The following is an 11,993-nucleotide window of genomic DNA, read 5'->3' on the forward strand; positions in this document are numbered from 1 at the left end:
CTTCTCTGAGCTCCCTTGCCAGTGTGGTACTTTCCCGCACACTGAGGGCCCCTCCACCCAAGGTCCTGCTCCTGCCTGCTTCTTCCGGAGGGCTTTCTTAGGCATCTGTGAGCCACGAAGGGGAAGGGAGTGGCGAGTTCTGCCCCTGAGGGCGAGCTTCAGCCATCAAGGAAGTTGGTGCCTCCATCCTGAGTTAAGGTGATTTTGAGGTGCATTTCACACTGTCTTTCAGAGAGTCCCGGGGGACACTGAACCCAGTGGCTCATGGCAGCAAACCTCACATGAACGTGCCCCGCCCGGACTCACCTCCTCCACGCCTTTACTTCTGCTTCTTGAAATCACCTCTCAAATAGAATATAAGCACCTAACTCTCAGGGCGTAATTTTGGGGGGCCTCAGGCTAAGACAGAGCCTAAATGATTTTCCCAAGGCCACCCGACCAATGGCAGAACTGCAATGTGAATCCAGGTTCGCATGGACCACACTCCACAGTCCTAACCCCTGTGCCCTATGACAATAAGCCTGAGGAGAGAGCCCAAGCCCCTCTGGCACCACCCCAGGCCCTTCCCACCCTGACCTCTCCTGCCTCACTCCCGGCCACCTCATTCTCGGCACCTCACTCCCGGCCACCTCACTCCCGGCCTCCTCACTCCCAGTCACCTCACTCTTGGCCACCTCACTCACGGCCTCCTCACACTCAGCCACCTCAATCTCGGCCACCTCACTCTCGGCCACCTCACTCTCGGCCACCTCAATCCTGGCCACCTCACTTCCGGCCACCTCATTCTCTGCCACCTCAATTTCGGCCACCTCACTCCCGGCCTCCTCACTCTTGCCCACCTCAATCCGGGCCACCTCACTCACGGCCACCTCACTCACGGCCACCTCACTTACGGTCACCTCTCTCCCGGCCTCCTCACTCCTGGCCTCCTCACACTCGGCCACCTCACTCACGGCCACCTCACTCACGGCCACCTCACTCTCGGCCACCTCACTCTCGGCCACCTCACTCCCGGCCACCTCACTCCCGGCCACCTCACTCTTGGCCACCTCACTCACGACCACCTCACTCCCGGTCATCTCACTCCCGGCCACCTCATTCCCGGCCACCTCACTCACAGTCACCTCACTCCCGGTCTCCTCACTCCCGGCCTCCTTACTCCCGGCCACCTCACTCTCGGCCACCTCACTCTCGGCCACCTCAATCCTGGCCACCTCACTTCCGGCCACCTCACTCTCTGCCACCTCAATTTCGGCCACCTCACTCCCGGCCTCCTCACTCTTGGCCACCTCACTCACACCACCTCACTCTTGCCCACCTCAATCCGGGCCACCTCACTCTTGGCCACCTCACTCACGGCCACCTCACTCACAGCCACCTCACTCTCAGCCACCTCACTCCTGGCCACCTGACTCCTGGCCACCTCACTAATGGCCACCACACTACCAGCGACCTCAATCTCGGCCACCTCACTCCCGGCCACCTCACTCTCGGCCACCTCACTCCCGGCCACCTCACTCCCAGCCTCCGCATTCTTAGTCACCTCATTCTCGGTCACCTCACTCACGGCCACCTCACTCACGGCCACCTCATTCTCGGCCACCTCACTCCCGGCCACCTCGCTCCCAGCCTCCGCATTCTTGGTCACCTCATTCTCGGTCACCTCACTCCCGGCCACCTCGCTCCCAGCCTCCGCATTCTCGGTCACCTCACTCCCGGCCAACTCACTCCCAGGCACCTCACTCCCGGCCACCTCACTCCCGGCCTCCTCACTCTCGGCCACCTCACTCCCGGCCACCTCACTCACGGCCACCTCACTCACGGCCACCTCATTCTCAGTCACCTCACTCCCGGCCACCTCACTCCCGGCCACCTCACTCCTGGCCACCTCACTCCTGGCCTCCTCACTCTCGGCCACCTCAATCTCGGCCACCTCACTCCTGGTCACCTCACTTCCGGCCGCCTACTCACATTCACCTCATTCTCGGTCACCTCATTCCCAGCCACCTTTGCTCCAGGCACAGCCAGCTGCTTGGGGACATAACCTTCTCCAATCCTGCCAAGCCCTGTCACCCTCCATGCCTTTGCAAGTGCTGTGTCCTCTGCTGTAGCACATGTTGAACCCACTGTGGTCCATCCCTGGGCCCTCCACCTGATGAACTCCAGCAGTGACAGGCCAGCACTGATAAGAATCTCGTTAGTGTTGGGGCACTGGGTGACTCAGCCAGTGAAGCTTCCAACTTCAGCTCAGGTCGTGATCTTGTGGTCTGGGAGTTCGAGCCCTGCATCGGGCTCTGTGCTGGCAGCTCAGAGCCTGGAGCCCGCTTGGAATTCTGTGCCTCCCTCTCTCTGCCCCTCCCCTGCTTGTGCACTCTCTGTCTCTCTCTCTCTCTCTGTCTCTCTCTCTGTCTCTCTCAAAAGTAAATAAACATTTTTTAAAAATTTTTAAAAATCATGTTTGTGTCAAGTGCTTGGCATACAGTCTCTCATTCCATTGATACCAAAACTCTGTCAGACCTAATTCTACAGCTAAGGAGACGTCCCCCAAGGCGGTCACCAGAACACTGGGCTGAGAGGCACAGGGACTATAGAGCCCAGAGGAAGGAGGCCAGGCTGAGGGCGCTTCCTGCAAAGGAAGGGGCTGGGCCTCCGGCCCACCTCACCTGGGAGGGAAAAACTGGTGAAGGCATTATCCTTTCTACTTCCTGGCTCCTTCTCTGCCTTCAGGAGTTTACTTGGCCTTGGCAATAGCCTACTTCCCAGAATTTCTCATCAAAAATGGTTCTCGGAGGCTAAGCCAGTTCAGGGATGCCCAGAGGCCAAGAAGGTCCTGAATTCCCACTTTCTTTTTTTTTTTTTTTTTTTTTTAATTTTTTTTTCAGCGTTTATTTTTATTTTTGGGACAGAGAGAGACAGAGCATGAACGGGGGAGGGGCAGAGAGAGAGGGAGACACAGAATCGGAAACAGGCTCCAGGCTCCGAGCCATCAGCCCAGAGCCCGACGCGGGGCTCGAACTCCCGGACCGCGAGATCGTGACCTGGCTGAAGTCGGACGCCCAACCGACTGCGCCACCCAGGCGCCCCCTGAATTCCCACTTTCAATCTTTTCTTCCTGGCCCCCAGCCTTGTTATCATCAAGCCCATCAAATGTCTGGTAAAGGCTCGCCAGCCTGCAGAACATGAGCTGGCCTGGTGGGTACCAAGTTCTTGGCAGGTTTGGGGAAATGGGGTTGGGGAGGGGTGGAACCCTTACCAGCAATGCCTTGTCAGTCCTTAAAATCCTTTTAGGACGGCTTTTGGCCTCCTCAACTGAGCTCACGGTCCTCACCAGAAGCCCTTCATGATCTGAGTCAACGTCCTTCAGCCAGTCAGATTCACTCTTCCTTCTGCAAAGTGACGGCCTGGTCCCCAGACGTGCGTGTGCTCAGCCACCTGCGTGTATTTCCGCTGTTGCCATTTGTGTCCGCCGCACCATTCCTCCTAGCTGCTTCCCGTCCCGTCTTCCAAACCCGGCAGAGATGTCACTTCCTCTGGGGAATCCTGGCTGAGTCCCCCTGTGCTCTGGGGTGCTCCCCTAACACACGCCGACATCCGTGTAACAGGTCTGCCTCCCGACACGGCCAGGGGCTCCTCGAGGACAAGGATGTGTCACATTCACCTCCGCGGGCCTAGCACAGTGCCTGGCACAGTGGGTGTTGGTTAAGGGAATGAGCGAATGCGTAAGGGATACCCAGAGCAGGGGTTAGAAACATGAATGCCTTTGGGGGTCCAAGCAACTCAAGCGAATCGGTGTCAGATGCTGGGGAGCGGGAAGGACGGTGGCAAAGGAATTTGAATTCGATGAGAGAAAACAGGTGAGTGAAATTCAGCCTCTGTTCACAACAACCACCACCACCACAACAGCAATAGCTAATTACGAACTTAATCTGCACCAGGAAAGAGGGTGCAGTGGTTCAGAGTGTGGACTCTGGAAATGGGCTGCCAGGTTTGGGGCCCAGCCCTCCTGTTAGCGGTGAGACTTGGGCCATGCCACTTGACCTCTCTCTGAGCCTCGCTCACCTCGTTTGCAAAACGGAAATAATAATGACACCTACCTTACGGGGTTATTGTGAGGATCCAAAGAGCGAAGACATGGAAAGTACGTGGGGTGGTGCCTGGAACACAGAAAACACCCAGGAAGTGCTACTGTTATTATTCCGTGATGGCCAGTGTTCAGAAGGCCTCTCCATGAAGGCGACATGTACACAGAGCCCTGGATGCTGGAACACTTGCTGAGCTCTGGGAGAAGAATGTTCTAGGCAGAGGGAAGAGCCAGGGTTAAGATCCTAAGGTAGAAGTGGCTTTGCTGGGTCTGAGGAGTCGAGAGAAGGCAGTGAGCTGGAGTGCAGTGAGTCAGAGAGGGGGGCCGGAGACCAGGTCCTGCACGGGAGGCAGGGATTAGGTCACGTAGGGCCTTCGAGGCCATGGAAGGAAGCCCGGATTTTATTCTGTGTCACGCGAGCCACTGGGGGAGTTTGTTTTAAAACAGAGGTTTTAGGGGTGCCTGGGTGGCTCAATTGGTTAAGCGTCCGACTTCAGCTCAGGTCATGGTCTCATGGGCTCGTGAGTTCAAGCTCCTCGTCCGGCTCTGTGCTGGCAGCTCAGAGCCTGGAGCCTGTTTCAGATTCTGTGTCTCCCTCTCTCTCTGCCCCTCCCCTTGCTCGTGCTCTGTCTCTCTCTGTCTCTCTGTCTCAAAAATAAATAAACATTAAAAAAAATTTTTTTTTTAATTTTTTTTTTCAACGTTTATTTATTTTTTGGGACAGAGAGAGACAGAGCATGAATGGGGGAGGGGCAGAGAGAGAGGGAGACACAGAATCGGAAACAGGCTCCAGGCTCTGAGCCATCAGCCCAGAGCCTGACGTGGGGCTTGAACTTACGGACCGTGAGATCGTGACCTGGCTGAAGTCGGACGCTTAACCGACTGCGCCACCCAGGCGCCCCCCAAAAAAATTTTTTTAATAAAAAAGAGGTTTAATTATTTAGGTATAGCAAGGCCAACAGATCAGGAGACACCTAGGACTGAAGACACGGTTTGTTTTACTCACAGGTCCTAAGAGGAGGGGGACAACGCTGCTACAAGGGGTCAGGAAGCAGAGGGAGCAAGGGAAGAAAACTGGGCAGGAGCCTTTACTGTGGTTTCTGTGGGAGGAATGGATAAGGGAGGGGAAGGTGGTTTAGGATCGGCTAGTATGAATAATGCCCGCAGGCTCTGAGACATAGGGGCCATCTCCCGGTTGTGGTTGTCGAGTACCTGGCCCTGGGGTGAATAGGGCAGGGGGATAGTGGCCCTGAGTGTGAGAGCCCTTGAGGAGGTGTCTGGGAGTATGGGCTCTGGATCTGTTGGCTTGCATTTGAAAGACCAGCTTGAGGGGCACCTGGGTGGCTCAGCTGGTTGAGTGTCAGACTTTGGCTCAGGTCATGATCTCTCACTTGGAGAGTTCAGCCCTGCATCAGGCTCTGTGCTGATAGCTCAGAGTTTGGAGCCTGCTTTGGATTCTGTGTCTCCCTCGTCCTCTGCCCCTCCCCAACTCATGTTCTTTCTTTCTCTCTCTCTCTCTCTCTCTCTCTCAAAAATAAAAATAAACATTAGAAAATTTTTTTGAAAGGTAAGCTCGAGAGTGAGTTGTTTTTATCTCCAGGAATGGGCTAACCTTGGGAGGGGCAGCAAGGCCCCAATGTCAAAGCATCAAAATACAGAAAATAAGAAGACATGGTTAATATAGCCAAGGAGGGATGGGGTTTACACTTTAACAAGGTTCTCTGACTGATGTGAGGAAATAGTATTTTAGTGAGACAAGAGGAAAGAGAGGCCAGAGCCTAATGCAATGATACACACACACACACACGAAATTATGGTGGGCCTGGACTAGGTAGGAGCAAGAGGTGGGAGCCAGGCTACTGTCAGGGTTTGTCAGGGACCTGATGGACATCTGATGAGGATGCTGTTTGGATTACAAGAGGCAACCTTCAAGGGGCCCATCCTGTCCTTCTTTCCAGGATTCACGGCTGCGTTTCCTCCCCCAGTTATGGTCTGTACTATCTCACTCTTCTGATGTTAATGAAGAGACTCTAGGAAATGGTACTTCCAGATTAGAGATTGAAATGTCCAACACAGTGCCTGCCACATAGTAGGTACTCAACAAATAGGCAGTTTTTTCTTTCATCAGGGAGAGTATAAAGCCCAGCAGTCGGACAGATCATGGTTTGGTCCTGTCTCTACAATCTACTAGCTGGGTGACCCTAGACAAGTGATTTCATCTCTCTGTATCTCCTTTCCCTATTCTGGAAGCAGAGATTCGAGCACCTAGCTCTTCTGGGGGTTGCAGGGACTAAATGAGGCAATATAAGGGGCCCAGCCCTTGCATGCGCTCCCATCAATTATAGCAATAATTATCATGTCATAAGGAATGTCAGTGTGGGCCAGGCTTCGGAGGTGGGGCCAAGACTCCCAGAGAAATGGGACTGAGCCCCCTTCATTTCCTTCTTGAAGCCTACCTCCGGGCCTAATTCCTGCCCCTAGCTCCTAGTCCTCTGCTGGGCACCTCCTCAAAGAGCCAGTAGAAAGCTGTGTTTACTCTGCCAAGCTGAATCCCTGGGGAGGGAGGAGAGGAGAAATAAATCTTCCTGCCTTGGCTTTGAAAAGCAGCCTGTTAATTACCTAGGGTTCCAAGCAGCCTGACTGCTTTGTAAACACTTGCCAAGCTGGCCTGTCGATTAACCCCTTGGCACCCAGGACTGAGGTGGAGGAGTCTGGGTGTGGGTAGCTCTGGGTGTGGGTCGAGGGAATGAGGCAGCTGGGCATGGCTTTGGAGCCTTCAGAGAGGGAATAATTCAACTGAACCACTCAGGACAGTGGAGGGGCGCCTGGGTGGCTCAGTCTGTTAAGCCTCCAACTTTGGCTTAGGTCACGATCTTGCAATCTTGCAGTTGGTGAGTTCGAGCCCCGTGTTGGGCTCTGTGTTGACAGCTCAGAGCCTGGAGCCTGCTTTGGATTCTGTGTCTCCCTCTCTCTTTCTCAGCCCCTCCCCTGCTCACACTCTGTCTTCTCTCAAAAATAAACAAACATCAAAAAAAATTTTTTTAATAAATAAATAAATAAATAAATAAAAACACTCAGGAGGATGGAATGGAATGACTATGACCAGGGTTTGATATTTCCTTCTCTAGGCCTGTCCAGTCCTGGCCTGCCATCCCCCAGCCCCTACCCCAAGACCCCTGTCTCAGGAATACAAGCCCCAAAGGAGTGGCCAGGGCTGAAAACTCGGCCTGAAGTTTCAGGCAGGGACAGTGTCCTGTTTGTGAGAGGCTGGACCAGAATGCCTGCTCACCTCAATCCCCTGTGGCTTTCTCCAGCTATCAGACACCCACCCGAGGGAAGCAGAGACCCACCTCCCAGGAGGCAGAGGACCCAGACCCTGGGCTGTGTCCATGTGTGGCTGGTTAGAAGGTAGCCTTGGCTGATGAATTATTCTGTGAAGCAGGGGTTCAAATCTAGGCTGTTACTCACCAGTTGTGCAGCCTTGGGGCCATCACTTCACCTCTCTGACCTTCACTAACCTCACCTGTTCAATGGGGGGAACAGACGCCCATCCTAACAGTTTCACTATGAGGCTCAAATGAATTCATGGATCCAAAGAGCTCGGGTAGGGTCTGGCACATGGCAAGCAAATGTACCGGCCCCTCCCTTGAAGTTCCTTGAATTCCTCCCTTGAATTTTACAGAAGAGTAAAATGAAGTTCACTGAGCTACCAAATTAAAGTCTTCCAAGTGCTAAAAAAAAAAAAAATGATCATACCAATGCATAGCGAGTGTGTGTCAAAGTTGTATTTCATTTATTCGTAAGGAAACTATAGGGTGAGAGGGCTGGTTCCAGCGACTTACTGAGGATCGGAGATGAAGCACAGAGAATGCTGGAAAAAGATTGCTAGTCAGATTCTAAACTGGCAAATACCCTGCAGGGCATGACTTATAACCTTTGGAATGATCTCTATTGGTCAGAAATCATTTGTTTCGCTATTTGTATTGTATTCGTATCTTACCTGTTTTCTACAACTTAGTGTTTTTGCTATCATGTTTATAAAATGTCTGGGTCCAGGGGCGCCTGGGTGGCTCAGTCGGTTAAGCGGCCAACTTCGGCTCAGGTCATGATCTCGCGGTCCGTGAGTTCAAGCCCCGCGTCGGGCTCTGTGCTGACAGCTCAGAGCCTGGAGCCTGTTTCCGATTCTGTGTCTCCCTCTCTCTGACCCTCCCCTGTTCATGCTCTGTCTCTCCCTGTCTCAAAAATAAATAAAACGTTAAAAAATTAAAAAAAATAAATAAAATGTCTGGGTCCAGAGACATGACCTTTGGGGGCTTCTAGGATGATGTCCCAGGGGAATGATGATGGTTCATGCAGTCTCCTCATTGCCTCAGCTCCAGGTTTTGTATATGTTTCCTTACAAAGTCAAGTGTTCACCGGATGGGAATTCCAAACTGCCAGAATTACTTCTGAATAAGAATTCCAGATCTTTTTGCTCTAAACAGCTAGTCCTATTCTTATGTTAGGCTGTTAGGTAAGAAACTGAGGTCCGGGGGCGCCTGGGTGGCTCAGTCATTTAAGCATCCGACTTTAGCTCAGGTCATGGTCTCGCAGTTTGTGAGTTCAAGCCCCGCGACGGGCTCTGTGCTGACAGCTTGGAACCTGGAGCCTGCTTCAGATTCTGTGTCTCCCTCTCTCTCTCTGCCCCTCCCCCACACGCACTCTCTCTGTCTCAAAGATAAATAAACACTAAAAAAGATTATACAAAAAATAAATAAAAAAGAAAAAAGAACAAGAAGAAATTGAGGTCCAGGGTGTGGACTTGTCCAAGGTCACACAGCTAGACCTGGGGGAGTGGCAGAGGCCAGCTCTCACTGACTCCCATCCCCAGGTCCCCTGGGCAGCTTCCCTGGCCCTGCCCCAGGTCTGGGTTCCAGGTCTGAGTTCTCCACGATAGGCAGGAATTGACTGTATCCTGGTGGGGCCTGAGGGGGAAACCCACTTTAGCTGGAGCTGGATGGATATCATAGAGTCCTGAGGGGATTCACCATGGTTTGGGGGTTATCTGTGCTCAAGCAAGTGAGAGCTGGGACCCTAGAGCCTCTCGTGGCATCCATCCCCCAACACTTGTGAATTTTGCAGTGAGACACCCAGAAAGCTCAAGGCTGGAGGAAAAAACAGCAACAGACAAGAAGCAGCAGATGGGTTGCCATGGTGATCACCTCCTGGAGCTCCAAGTCTCTTTCTTTCTGAACAGAGATGGGGGCGCAGGGGAAGAACATGGGCACAGGAGAGAAAGCCCAAGTCCTGGCCCTGATCCACCCCGGAGGGACAGTTTGGTGTGTGCCCACTCACCTCCCCCTGGGTTGGAGGAGGAAGGAGGAGACCATTTGTCAGCTGCCTGCTTTGTGCCAGGCATGGTGTGTGGAAGGTTGTCCATTCATGATCTCATTTAATCCTCTTCCCAGGAAGCCTTTGAGGAGTGTGCTATTATCAGCATTTTATAGAGAGGGAAACAGCAGCACAGGGAGGTGAAGCAACTTACACAGGAACGCACAGCTTGTTAAGAGCACCTGAGCCAATGCTCCAGACTAGATACATCCCACCTAGAAATTTCAGGTCCGTTCCAGAGAAGGAAAGACGGGAGGGAGGCAGAAGCAGGGGGCAAAGAGGGAATGCTCCAGATCAAACAAGGTGGTGCTAGTCCCCACTTTCTGCCTGGGCACTTGGCCAGTATGTTACCTGGCACCTCGGGCAGGAAGCCAGCCCACGCTCAGGCAGCCCCCAGGCAGCGTGACACCACCATAGCTACAAAGCAAACACAGCCGTGCTCCAGCTCCGGGATGCCATCCAGAGCTCGCTTCGACTCCAATCCACATCAACCCTGCAGAAAACAAGACTTCTGCCTTCTCCCAGAAGCCTCCCCTCGCTGAACCAGAGCGCAGGCCTTCTCCCTCTCCTCCTCCTCACTGCTGTCCCTTCCCTCCTGCCCTGTCTCACCCCCCATCTCCCCAAAGTGTCGGCCACTGTGCCATTGACCAGAGCCCAGCTATGGGACAGGAGCTCCTGGTGGCTTCGATGAGCCCTGAAGAGCTTGGTGGAGGCCCCAGAGCTTTTGGAAGAGCCCAGCGGTATATTTTTAGCATGAGCCCAGCTCAGTCCTGCCTGCCAGGATGCCCTGCCTTCTCTTCCTCCATCCAAGCTGCAGGGCGACCATGTGAATCGCAGGCCAGACGAGCCCAGGGCCCAGCCAGCCTGCGAGCCTCCCTCGTAGGGCCGAAGGTAGGGGTCAGCTTGCGTGTGTTTGCAAGTGTGGACACAGGCAGAAGCCAGCCAGGGTGCCCGGGCGGGGGGAGCAGGAGCAGTCGTCCCCTACCGAGCCCTGCACCAGCCGGCCCTGACCTCCTAGCCCTGCCAGCTTTGTCCGCCCATCCATTCATTCACTCATTCAACAAGTATTTGTTGGACATTTATTACCTTAGTGCTGGGATGAGGAGCATGAGTGAGGCTAAAGCCTCAGAACTGAACTCCTGACCTTTTCCCCCAGATTGGCTCCCCACTCAGTCTTCCCCATCCCCGTTGATGGCAGCTCCATCCTGCTCATGGCTCAGGCCAAATCTCACATCCAGTCCATCACCAAATCTGTCATTTTGCCCTAGCTCGAAATATGCCCAGAATCCAACTGCTTCTCACCCCTGCCACCCTGGTTCCCAGCCACCGTCAGGGCTCCCCTGCGTGGCTCACCTGGGCCACCGGGGCTCCCCGCTCCTGTCTCTGTCCCGACGCCAGCTTCTTCCCTGAAGTCCGAGAGGTGTCACAGAGACAAGGCAGACCATGCCTCTCACGTCGCATGTACGCACCCCGCCCCCACCCCAGAACCTGCGCCCTGGCTCCTCCCCTGCTGCTGGAGTGACCTGACCTCGCACACGCTCTCCACTCACTCCCTCGCAGATGCCAGCTTTTCAGCCAGCCTTCCCTGTTGGTCCCATGTAACTCTGCAGCCCCTCCCGTTCTCCATATTTGTTGCCGAATAACAGGAGATATTTCTTTTCGTTCATTGCCAATCTCCCCACCCTGGAATGTGAACTCCATAAGGGCAAGATTCTGTCTGCTTTGTTCCCTGCTTCTAGATCCTGCCTGGCCCGCAGCGAGGGCTCCTTAAGTAGTTGTGGAATGAGTGAATGAATGAACCATAAAAAAAAAAGTGATCCCTGCCTCCACTCTTGCCATTTCCTGTCTGTTCCCATAGGGGTAGCCACAGTGGTTTTTCTAAAAAAACATACTTCGTCTGTCAAATCTTAGGGTAGGAGTCACTGCCTGAGATGACTTCTCTGGCCCCGGCATTTGGCAGCTCCTCTGTGCACTCCCTCAGTCCCCCCTCCCCTCGTTCTGTAATTGCCTGCATCCTGGTATTTCTCAGGGAAGGTGCAGTTCTGCAAGAATGGGGGTGTACCTGTCTCAGGAGACGGGTACAATGGCTAAAGGAATGGACTGACTGGATCCAAAGCCTGGCTAAGATGTGGGAATTTAGGCACGTTGCCTAACTGCCTGGGCCTCTGCATTCCCATCTGTACAATGGGGACAATAGCAGTACCTTCCTCAGAGTCCCCCTAGGAGAGGAGTAAATGAGCTAACACACTTGCACTTAGAGTTGTGCGAGGTACAAAGTAAGCATAATATGAATGTTAGCCGTTATTTTTCTTTGCCTGGCACAAAACCTGGCCCATGTTTAGTACTCATTAAGTATTTGTTCGATGAATGAATGAATGAATGAATGAGTACAGGGATAGAAGGATGAAAAGCGGCATGAGAACCTAGAGTAATCAGACCAATCCCCAGGAAAGTCAGGAGGCTTCCTGCAGGAGGGGAGCCTTTGGCTGATTCCTGTAGGATGAGATGGAGTTAGCTGAGTAAGGTGAATGGCAGGGGCAGC

At 53.6% G+C, this 11,993-nt stretch overlaps 1 protein-coding gene across 3 annotated transcripts in view; it reads right to left on the bottom strand.

Moving 5' to 3' along the window:
* Positions 1-11,993, bottom strand: part of PAFAH2 (platelet activating factor acetylhydrolase 2) — an 86,958-nt gene that overhangs the window by 72,931 nt on the left and 2,034 nt on the right. For all 3 annotated transcript variants that reach the window (XM_086716101.1, XM_025912325.2, XM_025912324.2), the window contains exon 2: positions 4,095-4,154. The gene's annotated coding sequence lies outside the window, so the exon portion shown is untranslated. The remainder of the gene's footprint in view (positions 1-4,094; positions 4,155-11,993) is intronic.

This window comes from Puma concolor, chromosome C1 (assembly GCF_028749965.1).
Source record: "Puma concolor isolate L17-30 chromosome C1, mPumCon1.1.hap2, whole genome shotgun sequence".
Taxonomy (NCBI): Eukaryota; Metazoa; Chordata; class Mammalia; order Carnivora; family Felidae; genus Puma; species Puma concolor.